Source organism: Alligator sinensis, unplaced genomic scaffold, assembly GCF_000455745.1.
Source record: "Alligator sinensis unplaced genomic scaffold, ASM45574v1 scaffold408_1, whole genome shotgun sequence".
Classification (NCBI taxonomy): domain Eukaryota; kingdom Metazoa; phylum Chordata; order Crocodylia; family Alligatoridae; genus Alligator; species Alligator sinensis.
This window is the reverse complement of record NW_005842319.1, coordinates 1,153,658-1,164,726: the sequence shown is the minus strand read 5'-3', so window position 1 is coordinate 1,164,726 and position 11,069 is coordinate 1,153,658. Positions and strand designations below refer to the sequence as shown.

Below are 11,069 nucleotides of genomic sequence, written 5' to 3'. Positions count from 1 at the left end.
AAGAGTGACGAGCGTATCTGGAGTTCATTTTTCAGCTGTCTGGACTAACAGATGTGGAATGGCTTCCTTAATCCTCATTTTGACCATTACTAATGGACTTACTAATGGACCTCATGAAAAAGGGTGAAAGGGTTATTAAAATAAGCAGATGTCTAAGCATATCAAATGGATTTAAACTGAGAAGCACTGTAGCTGGATCCCAGCTAATGTCTTATAGTCATTTCAAGGTTGGCCATTTTCCAAAGGCTTCCTGCATTTGATTTTCAGACTTGGTGAGTGTTCTGTACAAAATGTTTACCAGCTTGTTAATATTATAATAATTGTAATTAACATTTCCTCCATGGTCTGGCTTTCAATAAGCTGAAGACTATAAATGGTTGGGGGAAGCAAAGACAAAAGATCTGCTTGTAACAGCAAAGTACCGTTTGGCTCATTTGAGATCACCCTTCTGCTATAGTTGTTTTCATTTACATTTTCTTTCTGTTTTGCATGTAGTCAGGCCATGTGGCAATAATCAAGGCTATGTAAACTTGAAAACTTATTTCTTACCAAACTCTAGCCAGGTGACCCAATGTCTTTATTTAATTAGGTCAATTTATATTAGTCACTTTTATGACCAACAGGTACTTAAGAGACAATTTTGCTAGCCTAATAGTAAATAGAAGGTCCTGGAGGAAGCTTTTGTGAACACAAAGGAAACTGTCCATAGAAGGGCTTTTTACAGTAGTCCCATGAAGAGAGGTTCTGGTAATAGGGTTAGCTTGGGAAGAGGCAAGTATATTTATTGGTAGTGAATTGGGGACCACAAACATTCAAAAATTGATTCTTCCCTTTCCTAGAGGAGTTAGAGCAGGATTCAACTTGGTGTCCTAAAGTCTACATGTCTTCAAGCTTTATACAAGGTAAAATTGATTTTTTTTTTTTTTCCTCAAACTGCTTGGAAATTCCAGTGATTAGCACACAGAGAATAGTATCAGTTTGTGAGAGAGAGCAGGTGCATTTTTTTTTTCTTTTTAGAGTTAATTAACCTTTTCAACATCTTTTATTTTATAAAGGACAGTGTGTCAAGTTTGTCTCAAAGCCAGACAAAAACAGGCACCTGTACAGTTGCTGGTGATTTTACCTTTGGCAGTCCTAGCCAGTACCAGTTGGTTTAGTTGCATGAGAAGAAAAGGATTTTTTTTTTTTTTTTTAATGGAAGTATATCAAAAACAGATTCTGTTTCAGACCTCAAATCAGAAAATTACTCTTTAAATTCTCATTTTTAATGGACATTTTTAAATAACGTTTAAAAAAAAATCTGAATAGGAATATCACCGCTGGTATACTTGCTGTATTCTAGTAATTAAGGACCCCATTTATTTAAGTTCTGATGTCAGTCATAACTTCTCTTTTCCTTACTAAGGCATTGTTGCTGTTAAATTATTGTGAGGAAATTGGCATTAATCCATTTTTGCCATACTTAGTTTCATAATTCCTTTTCTATTTTTTAAAATTATTTTTCCCTCGGTGAATAACAAAGGGTAAGTTTCCCATACTACTTAAAATATATTTCCCATAATGTTCCAGGAGTACCTCCTTGTCAGTCATTTTATTCGCATTTGGGTGCTTAGCCTGCTGAAATTTCATTCCCTTCTCTCAGGGCATTTCCATATGGCAGTCTGAAGTGTGATTTATATCCTTGAGAGCATAAGCAAGCTTTAACCTATCTAGCTTAATCTAGTATCTGTACTAACCCTGGACAGTACTGATGCATCCAGGATATGTGTTTTCCTGAAATATTTTTGAGTCTGGTCTATTCCCATGGCTCACCATAAACTGGTGAGCCTGTAATGCCTTTATTGTTTGGCTTTGAAGTTTGGAAAATTACATACTTGCCATTCATGATATTGATTCAAGTTAGATTGCTGTCCTCTGGCATCCCAGCCTCCTCTGAGGCCCCTGCAATGGCCCCTCTGCAGGGAGGCACACTAGCACTTGGTCTGCCTGGCTGCTCTGGCCAAATGTCCAACAGGTCCCACCCCCAAGCTTTCCCAGATCTGACCCAGCATAGCTCCTCTCCCTAGCCCTGCCTCCTGCCTCTGACCATCTGTCAGCTGCAGGTAGGCAGTAGGGGGAAGGAAAGTGTCTGTCTCCTGCATGTGCCCTGGGACCTGGGCACTCAAATCTCCGAGCTGTGCTCCCATATCCCAACACCCTGTTATAAAGCACACATAACGTGCATAGACCCCAACACTGAGCCCAGGAGAGCCCCTGTGCTTGAGCACAGCCCCACGGAGCCCAACCCTGGCTCCCATACACTCAGTTAGGGACCCTGTGCTGAGGCACAGCCCCCTGGACCCAGACTCTGGCTCCTGCACAACATAGCTCAGAGCCAGGCACCATGCCACTCAGATCCCGTATTGACTTCCTCACACGTCCCCACAAGCAGAAGCCAGTGTGGGTAGCTTGCCTCTGGTAGTTTGGAGTGCTGGGGGGCAGAACATTGGGACTAGGCCTGCACACAGACAACCCTGTGACCTCTGCATCATGGCCGCTGCCAGCAGGTCCCCAAGCCATGTGCACCTGGGGTGCTTCAAGGTTTTTTTTTAACCCACAGCTACAGGGTCCCAGAGTATTAGGGTGGTTGTGGGGTGGGGGCCACAAGCATCCAAGCCACAGCAAGCAGGTGGATGCCCCTGAAAACTTCAGGAGCAGGTGAGACATGGCTAGCTGCCTCTGTGTTGCAAGTAGAGGACACTAGGAATTTCCAGGCCAGGGCATAGGATGTTGCCAGAATCATGGGGTGTCTTCTGGAAGAACCTGGGAAGTTCAAGGTCATGGGGGTGGCTTGAGAGTGACTGGGGAGTGGAGCTTTGGTCACTGTACAGCAGGAGCCACACCTAGCTGCAGTGAGAGGGGGAGCCAAGCACCAGGACCCACACCTATGTGCATCTGTCCATCCACAGCTCCAGCCTTCCTTCCATCCACTCCCTCATAGCCAGACCCTCAACCACCCATGGATGCTGAGACCCTATAGACACCGCAGTCCGCTATGCAGCCCTGGTCATGAAAGCGGGACTACGAGGAGATGAGGGATCTCATCTCCATCAGTGGGGAGGAGAAGATCCAGCACCAGCTATACAAAGGGCACTGCAACAAGGATGTCTTCAAGCACATTGCCCAGCAAACGCAGGCACAGAACCACAACAGGGCATTGCTGTGCTAAGACCAAATGGAAGAAGATCCAATATAGGTGTGTACATGATGCCAACAAAAAGCCAGGGCCAGGAGACAGACCATGCCCTTCTATGAGGAGCTGTTCTGCTTCCTCACCATGGACAGGGCTGTCAAGACCTTGCATACCTACAGTACCATTGAGGAGCAGAAAGAGTTGTTGGCAGGGACCCCACTGGAGGAGGAGGAACAGGAAGGCTCTGGGATGATGGCACAACCAGGTCTCTGGGTGCCATAGGGCAAGAGGTCAGGTGATGGTGATGGCCCCCAAGGAGTCCACCCCATTGTTGCTTGTCCCTGAATCATTACAGGATGTGGGAGCTGAGTTGTACCTGCAGCTGGACCTGAGCTCCCTTGACATCTTCTTAGGCATGGTCAAGAGCAGGAAGCATTGCACACAGGAGCAGGGGGAAGCTCCAATGCCACAGCAATTCAGACCAACACCTCACTGCCCTGCTTCCAGAAGCACGGTGTCCCCCAGCCCTGCCACTACCAGCACAGCGGCTGCTGCTTCAACACGACATGCAAGACCCATGGCCAGCCTCCCCCGCTGCACTTCTGCTGATCGAGCATGTCATGCTGTCTGGGATGTATGGTTCAGCCCCCACTCCATGAAGCCATGATGGGGACCCAGGCAATGGGGGAAATGCAAAGTGTCTGAGGGGAAGGAAGGGGAATGAGGGGACCCGCATCCCTGTAGTCACAGCCCTCTTTCAGGCCATTGTGGCACAGAAACCCAGAAGGGATTGCGGGTGGGATAGTGCATGGATGGAGGGGTGTGGGGAAGACTGTGAATTGCCTTACCCTGGCTGCTCAAAGTGCAGGGCTCCAGGCTGCGAAATGCTCAAGAGGTTTCTATCTTTCAACACTGGGCAGACCAGTAACCTCCTCCCCTCCCACTTTCCCGCCCTACCTCCTATGCTGGACCACAGCCAAGATGCCAGGCTGGCCACCCCAGGTCTTGGGCTGTTAGCAATCTATCTTCTATTCAATGGGAACATAAATCAGCCTAATTCACACCTTCATGTCCTACCTCTGAGGGCCATGCTCAGCTAATGGAAAAAGCAGAGCCTCCTCCCAGGTGCATTGCTACTGAAACAGCTCCCCCATCTCTAGCTCTGCAGGCAAAGTGTAAAAAAACAGGCACAAGTGCCAGAACTTAGCACCCTGCCCCAGTAGGCAATGCCACCAGTCTAGGTGGCAGAGAGGACACTGAGGTCAGGGACAGGAGATAATATGCAGGTGCCTGTTTTATGGCTGAGGCAGTCACTATACTGAGCCCTCAAGGCAACTTCCACTTGTGCTATAATCCCAGATGGCTCCCTCTTCCCCAACCCTTGAAAGCAAAGGAACCCACCCTGCCTCCATCCTCCCCCTCCCCACCCCCCTCAGAGTATTCAAAGTAGAAGAATGGTGCTGGAAAGTCAAAGGCAGCGCATAGCAGTACTCTTCTTAGGCAGCCAGTGTGTGGGGAACTTCTGGGGTCAGGTCACAGGTTCAGCATTGCATGAATAATGGTGGCATCCACAGGTGTAAGCTCATAGTAGAACCATAGATAGCATACAAGGTGGAGTCTCACACTGAATACAACCCAGGCTTCCCCAGCGTGCTGTCAGAGCAGATGGCCCCCTACCAACTCTCAAACACCTCCTGGAGGACCATGTCCTGTACCAGGATCAGGGTGTATTGGCTGGCATTTCCCAGGAGTAGTGGTAAAGCTGATTCCTCCAGACCTGGCCAAATTTCACGAGGGAAATGTTAGGAGTGAAGTACCACTTCTGCATGGACACAGTGCTGCAACACATCTTCTGTAAGGGAAGGACCAGGGGGAGGAGCAGTGGAAGAGCTCTGCTGGCATTCCCTGCAATGGTAGTCCCTGCCCACTCTGTGGATAGTTCAAGTCCCTGTAGGACCCTGGGTCACCAGACCCTCAGAGGGGATGGAGCAGGTACTTGCCACAGTGCCTGGCCTTCCCTCCTTAGCAACCCATCCCAGTACCTCTGCAGGGCCTACTGCCCATCTGCAGCATAGTCAGGGCCACAGTCTTCAGTATGCTGGTTGGAGACCAGTAGTACAGATCTTGGCTCCGAGTGAGGGAAGGGTCTAGACAGGGTGCTCGCCATAACTACCTTTCCATCTCTGCATGTGCCCAGCTGCTTGTCTTTATATTTCATTTTATTAGCAAAAGTGGCAACTTCACATAAAGGTTCTGTCTCCTGTCTAACTGCAGAGGCATCACCTGTAAAAGGGAGGGCAACACATGGAGGATGGGATGCCAGCCCAAGACAAGGGGGCCACACAGCTGCAGAGTGTATAAGGGACATCTGTAGGAATCATTGAAGAAGCAAGGAGATGTGGCAGGCCTTGGTCACCGCCTCCAAGCTCCAGGTGTGAACAGCGGTAGGACAGACATGAGGAGAGACCCCAGATGTAGAGGGGGGTCACGCACAGGCTGTGGGATGCTTACATCTGGGCTGTTGAGATGCAGGAATGGAGATTTGAGATGGCCACCCACTATTTTGAAGATGCCACCCATGGCTCTGTTGAGCTGGCAGAGTCACAGTGCCAGGAGAGGGAATTTATGGACAGGGTCCTGGACTGCTCGTGTCTGCCAACAGCACCCCTGACTGGCATCGGTGCTGACTCCCACAGAGAGCTTGTAGCCCTCCCAGCTGGGAATGGCGGGTAAAGCTGCTGCCCAGGGATACAAGCTGGGGAGAAATGGTCCCCACCATGCCCCAACTGGGAGCTACCAGAGTGGGAGGGAGACCTGGAATAGGAGGAGCAGTGACCCATAGTCTGGGGAAGCAGAAAGGCCCCAGGCAGGACCCACTCCAACAGGCAGCAGTGGGCAAGGGGAGCAGGACCAGGGTGCCTGGAGGACCAGGGCTGTCAGGAACACTGCTGACCTCCCAGAGCCAATTTGTGCCCCACCCCCCCAGCCCTGGTAGTCTTCCTGTGTATGTAGGCCCCCCAAGCAGTTCCAGGACAGTCCTGGAGGGGTGCAGGAGTACTCAAAACTGGGAGGAGAGCACAGCTCACCAGCCCACCCAGCCCTGCTTTTGTTGGAACCACAGGTGGCACCAGAGCCTGGTGACCCCAGCTCGTCCACCTCCCACGTGGAGAGCCTGGGGAGAGCTCTTCTGCTCTCTGCAACCCCACTCCTGGCCCAGGTCCTTCTGCAGGGGAGGAGCACGGCAGCACAGCCTTAGTGGGGATAGGCAGCCCCTGGGCTCAGCCCTGCTGAGTGGCATGGGCCCTAGGTTTGACCAAGTGTTGCGGGGCTGGGGTCCCTGGAAGGGGAAACTGGGTCCCAGGGGTAGGGGCTGGGGAAGAAGAGCCAGGAATCCATGGCCCTCACTGTGACAATGCTTCCCCCTGGACCTGGAGCTCTCTCAGATGGACATGGGGTCCAGGATCACTCAACTGTCCAACTCCTACACAGAGAAGCCCCTGATCTTCACTCCTAAATCCAGGAGTTAGTGTGTCAACGCTAAACCCTGCTGCCCTGTGTCTTCCCTCCAGGGTTTTGTGTTCGTTGAGTTCAACCCCTGCAGCATTCCCCCTGACCTCAATTGCCTCCCTCTTCCCTGTCCTAACCACCCCTTCCAGGTTATTTTGCCCCTTCTACAAACCTCCCCCAACCCCTCCCTTTACAAAGGTTTGCTGGTTTGTGCCAATGGGAAGAGGGACCAAGTTCTGCCATGAGCAATGTTCAACAGGAGGTGAGTGCTGAGAGTCCGCCAGTGCACCTTGAGGCGGTTGAAGGTGCACTCCACTGTCATGTGGCACCTTCTCAGGCAGTAGTTGAAGTATTCCTTCTGGCAGTCCAGCTTCCCCCATAGGACTTCATCAGCCAGGGCAAGAGTGGGTTAGCCAGGTTCCCAAAGATGAGGGGAGGGATGATGACAGCACCAATGACAAACTGGGGAACCCTAGGAGTGTAGCACCTGTCTGTTCTCCATCATCTCAGGGAGCAGGGATGCGTGGAACTCATAGGCATCATGGGTGCTTCCACCCAGCCAGTGAAAATGTGGGTGAAGTGGCCCTGCTGGTTACCTGTGTCTTGCAGGACAATGAAAAAGTAGCCCTTGTGGTTGACGAATGGCTGGGCACCATTGGGCAGGCAGAAGATGGGGGTGTGAGTGCCATCCATGGCTCCCTTGCTGTTGGGGAAGCCTATGCAGCAGAAGCCAGTAACCACCTCCTAGAGGTTGACTAGGTGAATGAAAGTTGTCCAGGCTGTTCTGGATTACCAGACAACTCTTGAGTGGCCTCTCCAGCTGTGGACTTGCCATGCCAAACTGGTTGGAGACATAGAAGAGACTGCTTGTCCATAAGGGCATTTGTTGTTATTGCAAAGGCTCCATTGGTATAGGCTTGAGACAGTGACCCTGTCCAGTTTGAAACCAGTTGAGACGTGCCTGATAACAGCATAGCCAGTTAAATCCTGGTTGACTAACTATAGGGTCAAAGATTCATTGATGATTGTGCGACCATTCTTTGTACCATCAAGTAAGTAAGGAAAAGTCAAAGGATTTTGAAAGGGTCGACCATATTGGATGCTGTAACAGATATCCGCTCTGGGCCGGTCTAAACGTGGCCCACGCACCTGTTCCTGCGGCAACCGCCTGCCTTCTCTCCTGCCATGCCTTGCTGTTAATTGATGTTAATTAGCAGGAGACTGCCCCGATGCCAGGGAGCGCCATCTGCGGCTCCGTTTCCTCCCCTACACCGCAGCCCATGCCTCGCCGATGGAATAGACGTTATGTCCTAGCCTTATTATAATCTGGCCCCTTGTCCTCTCTGGACCCTACCTCTTTTGATCTGCACCCTCTCTGGTGCTAGGGCTCTCCCCGGCCCTATCTCACTATATGCCCTCCTCTCTGGAGCTTCTCAGTAATGCTGCTCCTTCTCGGGGCCTTCTCCACAATGCTGCCCGTCCTCCGGGGCTTCTCACCTGTCCCCTTTTCTGGGGTTGGGGTCAGTGCACCCCAACTGCTGCGCCCTCACTGGCACTGGAGTCCCCACACTGCTGTGGGTCCCCTATGAGGCCTCCTCCAACCCCTAGTAGCCTCACCCAAACCACCGGTGACAAACAGCAACACAAACATAAGCCCCTTGGCTATAACATAAATGGAAGCCAACCGGCCATAACAATCCAGCCTACAAGGGAATACTCCATCCCTCAGCCATGTCAGACACTGCACCTTCAGTCAGGCTGCTCCTCTCTTCCATGAGAGAAAGCTCCTTCCTCCTTGGCTGCTGGCAGGGAACTGCCTCTGGCCCCAGCCCCTAGGGTTTATAAGGGAGCCAGGCCCTGCCCCTTCTGGTCAGCTGACCTCCTCTGGTTGCCCTGGCAACCAACAGCTGGGCTCCTTATTCCCTGCTAGGGCTTCCTCCCTAGCAGTTTCCCCTCTTTAGGAGCAGGGCACCTCAGTGCTCTGTGACAGATGCCTTGAGGAGACCTGAGCTATTGGTGGATGGAATATATCCCAGTGCACTGACTTAGCAGCCCAGTGCATACTTTCTGTTCCTATATTCTGCCCAGAGGTTTTCCTACCTTAAGCACAGATCTGTTTGCTGTATTAAACATGGACATGATTAAAAGAGGCATTTCTCCAGCACTGCCTAACTGTAACACAAACTCCACATTCTGGTATTATGAAAGATAGTACAGTGGAAACACCCGGCTTAGGTTATAAAATTAAAATTCACTAAATGTGACATCTCAATAACAGAAATTACACTACTTACCCCTTTTTGTGAGAGGTGCTGCATCACAAGATGTTAAAATGGGTGCAGAATAAAATTAGTGAAGAATTTAAATCTTACGAATGGTTTAACCAACTGGAGGAGGAGACTGGAAGTATCTGTCTCTGCTTGGACCCAAGGGAGCTGCATTAAACCTTAGTAATGGACAAGCACCTATGTCCATGTATAGAGGACACATTTAAAGAAGCCTATGGAACTAAGATGTTTTCCATTTTGGGTCTACACCATGCATGTCACTGAGTAAAGTTAGGGAGGTAAATAGAAACTTATAAACATTTATTACGTTATGAACTTTTTCCATTTTAAATAGGAGCCATATTCATTTTCATCAGCTCCCAGAACTTTTCAAAGAATGATTGCTGTGATGCTTAATAATAAATCTAGATTTTAGTTCCACCTGGATAGCATTACTGTTTGACATGACATCAGAAAAACACTTTTGCCATGGACAGTCATGCATTTGTAATGCTACAAGTGCTGCAACACTTTGCAGTGCTGCAAAAACAGCATTAGCATGGGTGTCTACAACTACAGCACTACAAAGTTGCTTGAAAAGTATGTTTTCCAGCCAGCATATGGAGCTGCTCCTCGGATCAGGCTTTTTGACAAGATTTTCTTCTGAACAATGGCACCCTGGTCCTCTCCCTTGCTGGGGAAAGGAGACCACCAAGCAAGCTGTCAGTGATGGGCAGGCTGCTAATCACTGACAGAGACTCAAACACTAGAGCTTGCTGCTGCCACCACTGGGGCAGTAGTGGTTCATGCTACATCTGTGAGCAGACTTGTAGTCCCATCCTGGCTGGGCTGCAGCTCTGAGCCAGCCTCTACTCCTTTGGGAGATAGGGGAAAGAGCAGAGCTTTGTGGGACCTATGCCAGAGTACACTGCTCAGTGTGGGGGCAGCATCAGGAGCCCCCAACACTCCACAATTATGCTGTATTCCAGTTGGGAATCACTCCTCAGATGCTGCATTTAAATGCATCTATCCAGAAGACTTGAGCTGAACTTTCTTGAATGGCTGGGAGCCAACACAAGGAGGACCTGGAGAGCACCTTCACTGGGGTTAGAATGCAGTCTAATAGAAAAACCTTTGGATGGGGACTGTAGCCATTTCCAGATGGACCAACACCCAACCTCTCTCCTCCTACCCAAGAATTGCTGCTTAGTAAGGTGAAGTGGGTAGGGACTGGGTGGCTCAGAGTAGCCTTGTTAACTTGAATTCTAACTTACTGTAACCAAACCTAGCCATCATGATTGCAAATAAAAGATTGCAAATATAAATTAAGTACTTATAAATTAAGTATGCAGGCCGTGTGGTCTCCTCCATGCTCCCTGAGCCACGAACCATGGGTCTTCCCTGTGCTCCCCCCTCCTCCCCTCCCCACCAAACCACGTGGTCTCCCCTCCGCTTCTAACACCATGCACTCCCTCCTTGACAGCACAAGCCGTCCCAACTCAGAGTGGGTGATGGCTCAGTTCCTGTTTGGATCCAGGACCAAAACTGGGGCTGCAGCAGCTACCTGCCCTATCTGGTACTTTGAGTCCAGGATGAGGCTTCTTATCACCCCCAACCCCTCACAATGTTGAACTGGGGGGGGGGAAATAAAACCTTGGATTAGATTAAATACAATATGTTAGAAACTATCCATGACTTAAGGCATAATTGATTATAAGTAACAGCAGAAATAATAATAGTTAAAAAGGGCTATTGAAGAATCTGAAGAACAAGTGAAATTGCCAATAAAAAACACCAATTCTCTTTCAAAACACCACAAACAATATTTATTCACAAAAATCTTCATATATATATTCCAGTGGTTGTCTTCATGTTCTCACTTCCCCATTTCCATATCAGTCCCAGATGAAGCCTTGTCTCTTTTTCATTCTGAAGATGGCCATTTCCTCTTGAACTACAGTTAATTATAAATTGTTGTGAAAATGACACTTTTTTCTGGCTAGGTATGGAAATGAGTACATATGTGGCTAGAGATGGTCTTTGTGCTATAAGTATGAATATCAGCATATGTTGGTAAAACTTTGGCAATGTACATTTTGCCACTGAGTTCAATGAGGCCAAAA

General features: G+C 49.3%; 1 long non-coding RNA gene across 1 annotated transcript; it reads left to right on the top strand.

Annotated features, from left to right (window-relative positions):
• Nucleotides 1–658: 658 nt before the first annotated feature.
• LOC106722455 lies at nucleotides 659–4,244 on the top strand. The gene is made up of 3 exons (XR_001358421.1): nucleotides 659–747; nucleotides 840–902; nucleotides 2,949–4,244. It is a non-coding gene; the product is annotated as an uncharacterized LOC106722455 (long non-coding RNA).
• Nucleotides 4,245–11,069: the final 6,825 nt, after the last annotated feature.